We start from the raw sequence: 13,709 nt of genomic DNA on the forward strand, positions 1-13,709 counted from the left end.
CGGACGGTGGGCGGGCGGACAGGTGTGGGGCTGCAGCGTTCATTCCATCTGGGAAAGGCTGCTGTGAGATGAAATAATATAGCCTTGCTTGTCCTGTTCCAGGAAGAATAGAGGCGATTGGGAATGACGATTCTTTGTTTTATTTTGTTTTCCCCATGGACAATAGTGTGGTGACGGGGAGAGGGGAGAGGGGGGATTATGTTTTATCACCAGCACTGCCATGCTCCCAGCGAAGGCGGAGGGCGGCGGAGTGAGCCTGCGGGCCGGCTGGGGACACCGGAACAGAAAGTGGCTCAGGGGAAGCACCGCGTTCTGCCCCGGGGTGAACAACGCTCTGGGTTACATGTGTGACTCTGCCCGCGAAGACACACCAATTAGCAAAGGCGAGAAAGCAGAACTAGCCCGAGCCAGGCCATTTAAAACGCTGAGCATCATTGTACTTAAATAGCGGCAAATTCCGAATTAAAAAAACATGGTCTTGCATTTCCTTTTGATGAATTCGTGTTTTCCTTAAGTTATGCACTTAGAAGTAGCCCAGCAGCCACTTGTACTGCTGTAGTGCCCACAACCCCAATAGCACAGATTGAGCTACGATGAAGGTATACTTGCTCTGTGACTGTTTACATCGAACCGCGAGTGTTACAAAAATTCCCTTCTTCCTGGGTTTGTCGATATTTTTGCATGTTGCTTTGTGCCACCATCATTGCTTGGTGATGTCAATCATTACAAGACACACATGCTTGCCTCGAGAAGCTAAAGCAGAGCCTGTGAAGCTGGATAACACACATGAGAGAGATGTGCAAGGTGAGGAAAGGAGATTCTTTTGCTCAAAATCATAAGCAAAACAGCCCGTGGCCGGCCTTGCCCTCGTGGCCGCGTTGCTGGAACAGTTCCGGAATGCCGGCAGGGAGCTGTCCCCGAAGTCTCTCCGGTCACGGTCCTCACTGAGTCTGTAGCTCAGCTCCACACGCCACCTGCCACGGCCCCTTTCCCCTCGCCATCAGCATGTCCTTCTTTCCATGTCCCATCCCAGGGGCACGGTCCTGCTACGTCACCAGCTACCCACGACCCGTGTCCCTCTCCTGGCTCTGGAGCTAGGCGTGTCCCAGGATCTTAGAACTGACCGGAGGATGCTAGGCTCTGTGGTTTCATGCTCTGGTCTCGGGTCTCAGGATAATCTTTGACGACTTGAAGATGTTGAGTAAGATTAACATATTGCTGTTGACTTGACTCATTATAAAACTATTTGAAAGGTCCTCTGGATTTTTAAAGTTAGAAGCTAAATTGGTTATTTCTTTCACTATTAAAAGGTTTAAGAATCACGCATCTGGCATAGCTGTGTGGTTGAGCATCGACCTATGAACCAGGATGTCACAGTTCGGTTCATGGTCAGGGCACCTGCCCGGGTTGCTGGCTCAACCCCAGTGTAAGGTATGATCAATGATTCTCTCTTATCATTGATCTCTCTCTCTCTCTCTCTCTCTCTCTCTGTTTTTCTCTCTCTCCCTCTCGCTTTTCCTTTCTCTCCTTTCCTTTCTGAAATCAGTAAAAAAAATATTTTTAAAAAAAGTTTTAAGAACCAAATGCTATATCTTCAAATGTCTGATTAACTGAGTCAACTAATGCGATGTGACACACTCCGGATAAAGCTTGGAGGAAAATTCGCCTCGCAGTAACCCGCAGGTCTCCGAGGAGCCACCAGCGTTTCGGTCGGACTCGCTGGCACTGGTTCCCACGAACAAACATCCTCTGTGCGGGCAGCCAGCTTTCTTCCATGAGAACTGATGACCGCGCGTTTCTATTTTGGTGAGAATGTAAACACGGCTCAGCCGGGCAGGCACAGCGGCCGGGCTGGTGACTCAGCAGAAAGGCCATGGTCTGGGCAGGAGCGGCCGGTCCTCTCGGTGCGACCCCGGCCGCGCGGAGCACGGCTGTGGAGTCCCGGGGAGAAGGCCGGATGGTGTTAACCCCGTGTCTGAGCCCCGGGGAGCCAGCGCACAGACTGCAGGGGGCCGCTTCCCGGGAATGAGATCACCGTCCCTCCTGGGCCGGCCTCGGCCTCCCAGATAACAGTCCCCCACGCTGAGGTTTCTGGGTTTGAGCTACAAACGGTCCCGTTAACGTCTCATCAGGACAAAGAGTGGGCGGCTTCTCGGTTACCTGCAGTCCAAGCCCCGTCTGTGGGCGCGTCCCTGACCCCAGGAAGGGGGCTCCGTCCCTGCCCCCGGAGGGGCGTCTGGCTGGGAGACTCACCTGGGGACACGGGGGCCGGCCACCCTGGTAGGCGGGCGTTCCGAGCCCACCGAGGAGCGTGACTCCCCCTGCGGTGCCACTGTCTACGTGGGAGCCAGACGCTTCGTTGGGGGTTTATTGGGAAGTTACGGTGTGATCGTTCTTTCATCCCACGAATGCGTGTCTGCCCCTCACCGCGCTCACACTGCCTCTGGCCTCTCAAAGCTGCAAGGAGGCCAGCAAGCGAACACCTGGAACCGCTGACCTTGAGAAGCCACGGGAAACCACAGCTGGGAGCCCCCAGGTGAAAATGGCCCTGGGAGGGACATAGAGGCCCAGGTTGGAAGGCTGTGTGGCTCAGTGGTCTCTATCCAGCTTTCTCTAGAATCCCAATAAAAGTCACTAAATATATATATATGTATATATATTTATAAATTTATTTATATAGTTAATATATATATTTCAGGGAAAGAGAGATAGAAGCATCAATGATGAGAGAGAATCATGGATTGGCTGCCTCCTGCATGCTCCCTACCGGGGATTGAGCCCACAATGGGATTCAAACCATGGCCTCCTGGTTCATGGGTTGACTCGCAACCACTGAGCCACGCCAGCCTGGCCAGAAGTCACTGTGGATAAAAAAGGGGCTGGAGATGGAAGGGGATTGGGAAACAGAGTCCAGGCAGGGCGTAGACCCGCACCTACAGAACTATCAGCTGTCCTTGAACTCGGGGTCGCCGGGAAGAGAAAAGTGGCCGTAGAGAGCCAAGGAGTGTCTCATGCCCTCTCCATGGTGTTTGGTGGCAGAGCAGCAGGTCCAAAGTGAGCTGTCCTTAAACCTGAGGCACACTGTGGGGCAGCCATCTGCTGTGCTGCGGTGACGTGGTGGACCCTGGCCCCCCGGCCAGTTTTATTAACACGTTGCCGATTGGCGAACCTGACTTTCCTTCCTCGGTGACATTGCTTCTGCCCAAGCAGGAGCCGGCCTCTTAGCGGAGTTATTGCTTCAGTGAGAGCTGGGAAGTGTGTAGAGGAATCTTGGGCAGGGTGTTCTTCTCCTTGTAGGTTTTAGGTCGAGCATCTGAGCTGTATTTGGCAGTTTGAATTTAGATTCAACCAATCAATTCCCTTCACACCAAGGGACATCCCTGAAGTTGTTACAATAGGGAACTAAACATCCCTGATCCTGGGTTTTAAAGTCAATGGAAACACAAATACTCCAAGTAACCTTACATTTCTAGGTCTATTTCCAAGTATATTGTTCATCTTTTTGTAAAAAGAATTAAAATAAGTAATGCTTAGAGGAGTATTAAAATGATTTCATTATTAAGTTGTTAGAATTAAATGAATTTAAGTTGGCTAAAATCTTTAATCAAATTCTAAAATTTACAACTTTTAAGGCAAATTATATTGAAATTGGGTGGGAGGGAGGAGGAGACAGCTACAGGAAGGCTGGCAGTAAGGAACAAGCAGGAAACTTAGGTCTGCGTGTCTTGGGAGTGAGGGCAGACAGAAGTCATGTTGGGTTCTGTATTTCTCACTGCTTAACCGAGGGAGTTATACCTTTGTAGCCAAAGGGAAGTTTTGTTTTCCCCATACTCTAACATAATTACACATGAGATATTTTGTCATTTGTAGACAGCACGTTCAGTCCACAGCGTAAGGAGACGGCAGAAGCAGGTTTCATGTGACCATTTCCCATGGCAGCGCCTTCCACAGCAGCTGAGGGCCAGGCACCTGGGGAGGCAGGGCTGTGAGAGCCCGTTCTGAATGCAGTCTGTGATGGGGTCTGACTGCTGAGAAGCTCAGGATGTGAGCTTCAATGCCCCAATGCCCCAGATCCGTGGTCGGCAAACTGCGGCTCGCCAGCCACAGGCAGCTCTGGGGCCCCTGGAGGGTGGCTCTTCCACAAAACACCACGGCCTGGGCGAGTCTGTGTTGAAGCTGTGGCGTTAGAAGAAGTTTAAGTTTAAAAAATGTGGCTCTCCGAAGGAAGTTCCATCGTTGTCCTGTTGGTATTTGGCTCTGCGGACTGATGAGTTTGCCAACCGCTGGCCCAGATGAACTCAGCGGCAGAGGACGGAGAAGAGAATTCTGGCTCGGATGAGGTGGGAGCCCCGGGTGCTGTTGGTGAGGAAGCAGCGGTCTCGGTTCTGCGGGGACGTCAGATGGCCGTGGCCAGCTCCTGCCCGGACGAGGTCCCACTGCACCTGCACGGACGTGGTCTGGCAGACCGGCTGTGGTTTCCCTGTGGTAAGTTGGCAGCTGGCACCTTATTTGAAAAGAACAGAGTATCCATTGACCACCTGGATAAAAGTGCTTCAGCCACCACTTGGCAGCCCATGTGGTGGGACGGCCCATTGACACAGCTGCCTGAACGGTTGTGTGGCCAAGACTTTGCTGACTCAGGACTTTCCCTCAGCCCCGTTTTGCTTAGGGGGCACTTTGGTGGTAAGCAAGGAGGTGAGAGCCCAGCTGGTACGGCTCAGCAGTTGGACATCAACCCAAGAACCAAGAGGTGGCTGAGCCGAGTCCCTGTCAGGACATATTCTCCCCAATGGGGGCCGCCCAGGAGGCACCGGTCAATGATGATCCTCTCTCATCGATGTTTCTCTCTCTCTCTCTCTCTCTCTCTCTCCCTCCCTCCCTCCCTCTCCCTTCCTCTCTGAAATCAATAAATATATATTAAAAATAAAATAAAATAATATTTGCACAGCATTTACCAAGTATATACATTTCCATGGTCGTTGAAGCCCAGACACTTCTGCAGGAACATGCTATTAATTGACAGGTGTTGAAAGTGAGGCTCAGGGCAATTAGGTGACTCAGCAAGTTGGCTCAGCTCAGAGCAGACTGAGATCTGGCCAAGCCCAGTCCGATCCTCTGTAGCCGGCTGCCCATGGCTCCCTTCACCTGGTCAAGCCCGAATCTGGATCTCTGTGGCTAACAAAGCCCGGCAGATCCAAAGAGTGGCTGGTGTGCCTCGCAGCGACATCTATGGTGCATATAACATCCACCCCAGCATTCGTGTATGTACATGCATGTCTGCTAGCTTGGGGGAATCCTCCAGCTAAACCAGGATTTTAAAGAAAATATACATGTAACTGGTATATACATTATGGATTTCAGAGAGGAAGGGCGAGGGAGCTATAATAGAAACATCAATGACGAGAGAGGGTCATGGGTCGGCTGCCTCCTGCAGGCCCCACACTGGGGATGGAGCCCACAGCCAGGGCCGGTGCCCTGACCCGGAATGGAACCGTGACCTCCGGGGTCAAGGTCGACGCTCATCCAGGAGCCAGCCACCTCGGCGGGCGGAATCGGGTTTTCTCGTCCGGGAACAGAGACGGTCGGCTTGCCTAGCTGCCTTGTCGGATGGCCAGGCACAGAGCTCGCCTCTCGGACTGAGGAACCGGACTGAGTCAGAGGAACAGGTCCTTGCATTTAATCTGATGGGACCCAGCCACCAGGAAACACTCCGCCTCCATACTTCCCCCCTCTTCCCCCGTCTCCCTCGGCATCCACCACCAGGAAGCCCCCGCAGAGAGACCGCAGCGGTGTTTGCCTCTGCCCAGCGCGAGAGCGTGTCTGTGGGCGGCCCACGCATCCCCTTCAGAGCGAACACGAATGCTCTGGAAGAATGTCCGCGGACACTGTCACACCATAAACACTGCTGCCTCCTCAGAGGCCGCGGTGACTCCGCCGCCTCCGCCAGACAATGGGGCTGCTTATCCACAGGCCCCCCCCCTCCCGGCTCCCCGCTGTGACCTTGGCAGTGACTTGGGAGGCCGCTGAGGTTGGGAATGAGGAGGGACCTGGGATCTTGCATCTTACCCAGGTCGTTCCTGTTTGTGAGGTGCTGGGAAGACAGCAGCTGTGTGGCTGATGCTTTCAGGAGAACCTCGCGTCATCATTTACAGACGGACCAGCACAGACGCCGGTGAACCAGGCTGTGGCTCCCCCTTGCCCCCCGGCCAGAGGTGCCCAGGCTGCCTCCCTATCATTTCCATCTCACGTTCCTCCCCTTTTACAGGCTGTGACAAGACCAGGCAAGTCTTCTGTCTTCTGCATCTCTGCTTCTTCTTGTCCTAATGTTCTCAGAATATCTGCTGCTAACTTAAAATTTAAAACAAACAAATGGTCAGGCTGGCATGGCTCAGTGGTTGAGTGTCGGCCTATGAATCAGGAGGTCACATTTCGATTCCGGGTCAGGGCACATGTCCGGGTTGCGGGCTCCATCCCCAGTAGGGGGCATGCAGGAGGCAGCCAGTCAATAATTCTCTCTCATCATTGATGTTTTTCTCTCTCTCTCTCTCCCTCTCCTTTCCTCTCTGAAATCAATAAAAACATTAAAAAATAACAAATAAGTAAACAAACAACTGGGGAAAATGACAGCTGGATGGCTGGCTGATCAGCTGACCCATGTAGGCTGAGCTCCTTTCATTACTAAACTAAACGCTGTCTGAGCTCACTTCGATTTTCCCTGCTTCCGTCCTTCCATTCGCTTGAGACCCTGCACAGAACTTTCTCAGAACCATCGCGCCTCCGGGATGGGAAGCAGGAGCACAGCGGGGCCAGGGCCGCCCTGAGCCTGAGCCGCTGGCCTCCCCCGGCTCCCGCTCCTGCTGAGATCGGTTCTGGCTGCCGGTGTGTGACATCAGGGCGCACGCACTGCCCGGTCCGCACCTGCCAACGCCTGGCCCGCGGACGGAGGCTTAACTGGAAACTGGGCCCAAGCTCTCCCTTCTGGAGATCATAAAGGAAACAGTTGGGGGTGGGTGGAGGTGGGGGTGGGGTGGGGTAGGGTGGGGTGGGGATGGAGAGGGGTGGGTGAGGGTGGGGTGAGGGTGGGGGAGGGGGTGGGGGTCAGAACGAGCCGCACAGGGACAGAGACTGTTTCCGGGGGCGGGGGGGGGGGGGGGGAATGAGAAGCTGTGCTCAGGGTCAGCACTGACTGGGTGAGTAGCCAGATGCTTGTACAATGTCACTCCTTAGGCTTCGCCTGAGGACATGTTTACTGATGTGAGGGAGAGGCAGGGAGGGGGTGCGATTCGGATATGATTCCCAGCCAGAACCAGGGCCTGGATGGGCGTTAAGGATATTCGGCTCTGGAACGTGGGTTTTTCTTGAAAAGATATTATTCTGCTCTATGTAGTCTCTTCTTCCTGCTTTTCTAGAGAAAGCTCCGTCAGGCCGTGGCGTCACAGGACAGAGACCATCGTGACCCCATCTGTGGTTCAGAAACACAGGCCCTTTGGCTCCAGTCTCCCAGCAGCAGCCCCGGGTGGGACCCAGCGCCCTCGGGCCTGCAGGAGGCCCAGCGCCCTCGGGCCTGCAGGACTCCCAGCGCCCTCGGGCCTGCAGGAGGCCCAGCGCCCTCGGGCCTGCAGGACGCCCAGCGCCCTCGGGCCTGCAGGACGCCCAGCGCCCTCGGGCCTGCAGGACGCCCAGCGCCCTCGGGCCTGCAGGACGCCCAGCGCCCTCGGGCCTGCAGGACGCCCAGCGCCCTCGGGCCTGCAGGACGCCCAGCGCCCTCGGGCCTGCAGGACGCCCAGCGCCCTCGGGCCTGCAGGACGCCCAGCGCCCTCGGGCCTGCAGGACGCAGGCCTGGGCTCCTCCGGGGAAAACAGCTGTAGACCCTCCACTCGCTTTCTCACCACTCGGTGCAGCCACAGGCTCCAGAGGCTCCCTCCCTGCAGTGACAGGGCCCTCATTCCAGGAGCGACGCCCCCCAGACCCCCACCCGGACGGGCCTGCCGGCTGTGTGACTCCAGCCGGACCCTCAGGGACCTGCCGGCTCAGGGAGAGGCTCCTCCAGACCTGGCCCAGCCCCAGAGCAGCCGCGGGGAGGGTGGTGCGCCCGGTGGGGAACCTTTGTCGGCGGGGCTGGAGCTGCAGATGGCTGTGCGCGTGGCGCCCCCTCGTGTCTGACGGGGAAGCCAGGGAGCAGACGGGAGGCCGGAGATGGGAGAGGCAGATGGGATTTTCATCTGTCTTTTGAAATCCACGACTTTTTTTTTTTTAACTTTTTTTTAAAAAATACATTTTTATTGATTTTGTACAGAGAGGAAGGGAGAGAGAGAGTTAGAAACATCGATGGGAGTCAGAGTCATCGACCAGCTGCCTCTTGCACACCCCCTACTGGGGATGTGCCCGCAACCAAGGCCCATGCCCCTGACCGGAATCGAACCCGGGACCTTTCAGTCCCCAAGCCGACGCTCTATCCACTGAGCCACACCGGTTTCGGCTTCTTTTTTTCCTTTTTTCTTTCTTTCTTTTCTTCTTCTTCTTTTTTTTAATATATTAAAAAAATAAACATCTTAAGAAAAAGGAGAAACAAGAGACGTGGTCATACATTTCCCTAAACTGGCTCCCAGTCCTCCCCTCCACCAGGCTGTGTAGTAAACCAGCCGATAATCTCTTAGTTTCAAACTGATGGCAAATGGTTTTTAGAAACATACCCCAAATAGACACAGGCATACACAGCCTAACATTTTTGTGGAATTTGTAGACAGTTTATTGAATCCTAACCGCTGACAGCTATGTAGTCACTAAACGTAAAAAACCGGAGTGTATCCTAAGAGTTTCACTAATCCTGTCCATGCAGGTGTGCGGGCTTGTGAGACAGTGCGGAGTTAGAGGAAGAGCTGTGGGCGGCACAGAGGGTGTGGCTGGGGCGGGATGGGGATGGGACACCGTGGGGCGCTGCTCTGTGCCTTCCGGCCTCACCGCCGGGGACGGCTGGCCACGCGCTGGCAGGAGGCAGTGCTGGGCGGGCTGTGTGGGGAGCAGTCCGAGGTCCTGTCCTGAGGCCTCAGGGCTTCAGGGAGCCGGTACCTCTGGCCTGTGACCTTCACACGCTCCCAGTTTCTCCTCCCCCCTCAGGGGGGACAGGAGGGCAGGAGGGGGCTGCGGCCTGAGCTTCCTTTCCGCAGCCGCAGCTGTGCGGGCTCTGCATCCAGCACTCAGCCTCACCAGCCCCTCCTGGGCCAGGCCCCACACTCAGCCCCTAACCAGCTCCCCCTGACCCCGTCCCCCCATCAGCCTCACCAGCCCCTCCTGGGCCTGTCCCCCCATCAGCCCTCACCAGCCCCTCCTGGGCCCGTCCCCCCATCAGCCCTCACCAGCCCCTCCTGACCCTGTCCCCCCATCAGCCCTCACCAGCCCCTCCTGGGCCCGTCCCCCCATCAGCCCTCACCAGCCCCTCCTGGGCCCGTCCCCCCATCAGCCCTCACCAGCCCCTCCTGGGCCAGGCCCCTGGCCCCGTGGCCATTTCCAGGCCCTCCTCCTCCCCCGGGAGAGAATGCTCCCGCACCTCCGCTGTGGGAACTGCCCCCGCCCCGCAGGTAGGTCTCGGGGATTGTGGGCCCGATGGGGGCCGGGAGTGGCACCCAGGGGGCAGCATCATCAATGGCGGTGGGTTCCCACCAGGCGGGGCCTGAGGGGTGGGAGCGGGGGAAGTGTCTGCTCCCTGGTCTGTGGCTCCGTGTCCGCCTGTCGGTCCCTCCAGGGCCGAGGGCAGAGCGGCCGGGGCCCTGTCTCCTGGCCCGGGCTGAGGGCTGCTGGCAGGTGTGGGCTTTGCATTGCCCGGTGGCGGCGCTGTAAGAGCAGAGGGGAGGCGGCTTGAAGCAGCTGCACACCGAGTCCCAGTGGCCAGGAAAGCCTCTGCCTTGGGAGAGAAACAGAGGCAGAGAGCTCAGACAGAGGCCGAAAGCCAGGACCCAGGCTTCACTGGAGGAGGAGGGCCTGCCGGGGAGAGCAGCACCTGTTCAGAGGGCAGCGCGCCTTTGGAGGGGAGGGAAGCGGAGGGATGGGCTCAGGGGACTGGGCATGCGCTGGGTGGTGGCTTAATGTAGGGTACATCGTTAGTCACTCCGGTGCTTAGGGACAAGGGCTTCGGGCAGTGGTCGGCAAACTCACTAGCCCACAGAGCCAAATACCAACAGGACAACGACTGACATTTCTCTGGAGAGCCACATGTTTTAAACTTAAACTCCTTCTAATGCCACGTCTTCAACATAGACTCGCCCAGGCCGTGGCATTTTGTGGAAGAGCCACACTCAAGGGGCCAAAGAGCCGCCTGTGGCTCTCGAGCCGCAGTTTGCCGATCACTGCCCTAGGAGCTGTATCGGTGAAGATGTTGCCTCGGCGTATGTCTGAGATTTTGCTGCCTGTGGATTCCTCTAATACTTTTATGGTTTTCCGTCTTACGTTTAAGTCCCTTATCCATTTTGAGTTTATTTTTGTGTATGGTGTAAGTTGGTGGTTTAGTTTCATTTTTTTTGCATGTATCGGTCCAATTTTCCCAACACAGTTTATTGAAGAGACTGTCTAGACTCCATTGTATGTTCATGCCTCCTTTGTCAAATATTAATTGAGAATAATAGTCCGGTGCAATTTCTGGGTTCTCTATTCTATTCCATTGGTCTATATGTCTGTTCTTGTGCCAGTACCATGCTGTTCTGAGAACAGTGGCTTTGTAATACAGCTTGAAATCTGGTATTGAGATCCCTCCTACTTTGTTCTTCTTTCTCAGGATTGCTGCAGCTATTCAGGGTCTTTTTTTTATTCCAGATGAATTTTTAGAAAGTTTTTTTCTAGGTCTGTGAAATATGCTGTTGGTATTTTAATGGGAGTGAATTAAATCTATAGATTGCTTTGGGCAATATGGACATTTTAATGATGTTGATTCTACCAATCCATGAACATGGTATGTTCTTCCATCTGTTTATGTTTTCCTCTATCCCTTTTTTTCAGTGTCTTGTAGTTTTATACACATAGGTCTTATACCTCCTTTGTTAAGTTTATTCCTAGATATCTTAATTTTTTTTGGTGTGATGGTAAATGGGATTGCTTTGTTAGTCTCTCTTTCTGTAAGTTCACTATTGGTGTATAGAAATGCCATATATTTCTTGGCGTTGGTTTTGTATCCTACTACCTTGCCGAATTCATTTATTAAGTCTAATAATTTTTTTGATGTACAGTATCTATGAATAAGAACAGTTTGACTTTTCCAATTTGGATGCCTTTTATTTCTTCTTGTTGTCTGATCACAATGGCTAGCACTTCCAGGACTCTGTTGAGCTGGAGTGGTGAGAGTGGGCATCCCTGTCTTGTTCTTATTCTTAGAGGAAATGGTTTCAGTTTTTGCCCAGTGTATGATGTTGGCTGTGGGTTTGTCATATATGGCTTTTATTATGTTGAGGTATGATCCTCTATTCCCACCTTGTTGAGAGTTTTTAACAAGAAAGGGTGTTGGATTTTGTCAAATGCTGTTTCTGCATCAATTGATATGACCATATGATCTTTATCTCTCAATTTACGTGATGTATCACATTTATTGATTTGTGGATATTGTACCCTCCTTGTATCCCTGGGATAAATCCTACTTGGTCAGGGTGTACAATCTTTCTGATGTACTGCTGGATCTGATTTGCTAGAATTTTATTGAGGATTTTGGCATCTAATTTTTTCAGGAATATTGGCCTGTAATTCTCTTTCATTGTGTTGTCTTTATCTGGTTTTGGTATTAGGGTGATGCTGGCTTCATAGAAGGAGCTTGGAAGTGCTCCTCTGGAATTTTTTGGAATAGTCTGAGGAAGTTAGGATTTAGTTCTTCCTTGAATGTTTGGTAAAACTCCCTGGTGAAGCCATTTAGCCCAGGTTTTTGTTTGCTGGAAGCTTTTTGATGACTGCTTCAATTTCTTCCATAGCTATTGGCCTATTGAGATTTTTAGATTCTTCCTGATTGAGTTTTGGAAGGTCGTATTTTTCCAGGAATATGTGCATTTCCTCAATGTTGTCTAGTTTGTCAGAATGGATTTGTTCATAGTATTTTTTAAAGATCCTTTGTATTTCTGTAGGGTCTGTTGTTATTTTGCCACTTTCATTTTTTATTTATTTGGGTCCCTTCTCTTTGCTTCTTGGTGAACCTGGCTAGAGGTTCATCAATCTTGTTTATCCTTTCAAAGAAATAGCTCTTGGTTTCCTTGATCTTTTGTATTGGTGTTTTTTGTTTTGTTTCATTTTTGTGTGTGTGGGGTTTTTGTTGTTGTTGTTGTTTGTTTTTTTGTCTCTATTTCATTTATTTCTGCTCTGATCTTTAATATCTACTTACCTTCTGCTCATTCTGGGCTTTTCTTGTTACTCTCTTTCAATTCTTTAAGTTGTAGAGTTAGATGATTTACTATCATTTCTTGTTTTTTGAGGTAGGCCTGGAGAGCTATGAACTTCCCTCTCAGGACTGCTTTCATTGTGTCTCATAGATTTTTGGATTGTTGTGTTTTTATTGTCATTAGTTTCTTCTTTGATCTCTTTGGTAATCCAATCATTGTTTAATAGCATGCTATTCAGCTTCCAAGTGTTTGAATTTTTTGGGTTGTTTTTATTGTAGTTTATTTCTAATATTATGCCAATGTGGTCTGAGAAGATGCTTGATATGATTTCAATCTTCTTTAATTTGGGGAGACTTTGCCTGTGACCCAATATGTGGTCTCTTTTTTAAAATGTCCCATGTGCATTTCTTCTTGCCTCTCCTTTGGATAGGGGCAGGCCACATGAGGTTGCTGCTCTTTTCCCGGGGCAGGCTGCACTCAGGGCTGAGTATAGGGGATTTTGTTCCCAATTCTTCATTCCCTCTCTGTAATAGAATTATACAGCTACACCTCTGGGCATTGAACTCTATGGCACTTTCCACAGGAGCAGGCAGACTATGTATCCCCCAGCACCTCCGGTCCGTGTCGGAGGTGGCCAGCCAGGTCGTTTGTTTGGGGAATGGAATGTTACTGGATGGGACACGAGCCTGGGCAGGACTTTATCTGGCTTCTTGTACACTTACCATTCAGGGTGGTGTGGCTCTTTAAATGCAGAGAGAGGAGGGATGGCTTGAAATCAGTGTTTAATGAGACTCAGAGGTTCTTCCTAATGAATCTTAAAGGATATTTGTTGCAAGAGGAATAGAAGTCTACAAGGCAAAAGGAACCAATCCTTTTTGTAGTGAGAAAAATATGCTATCGGGTAACTAGTTATGCCAGAATAAGGAAATATATTGGTCAGACATGAAAACACACCCAGCCTAGATCCAAGCTCAACTGATCCCAGACAAATTAGCTGAGTCATAGGTGATCTCCAGGTCTATCACTGAGGAGCAAAAGCTTGTTCTTGTAAACCACTCAGATTTTCAGGGATTGCTTATCATGGAGCATTATCACAGTAATAGCTGACGGATACAAAGGTTTCCCAGCTCTCGAGAATGAATCATAATTGATATAATACTGTTGTTCTTTCCCATCTACCTGATTTCCAGATTCTCTTAGAGCCGGGGGTAGGCAAATGTCCCAGTCTTGGCCAATGAAATGTGAGAAGGTGTCTGCTGATGACTTCTGGAAAAGCTTCTGCTTTCCTGATAAAAGACATAGCAGGGGCTGGAAGTGGTATTTCCACCTTCTTCTTTGTTTGAAAATTCAGTGGGCATATCG

The sequence above is a fragment of the Pipistrellus kuhlii genome, unplaced genomic scaffold (assembly GCF_014108245.1).
Source record: "Pipistrellus kuhlii isolate mPipKuh1 unplaced genomic scaffold, mPipKuh1.p scaffold_m20_p_79, whole genome shotgun sequence".
Lineage (NCBI taxonomy): Eukaryota > Metazoa > Chordata > Mammalia > Chiroptera > Vespertilionidae > Pipistrellus > Pipistrellus kuhlii.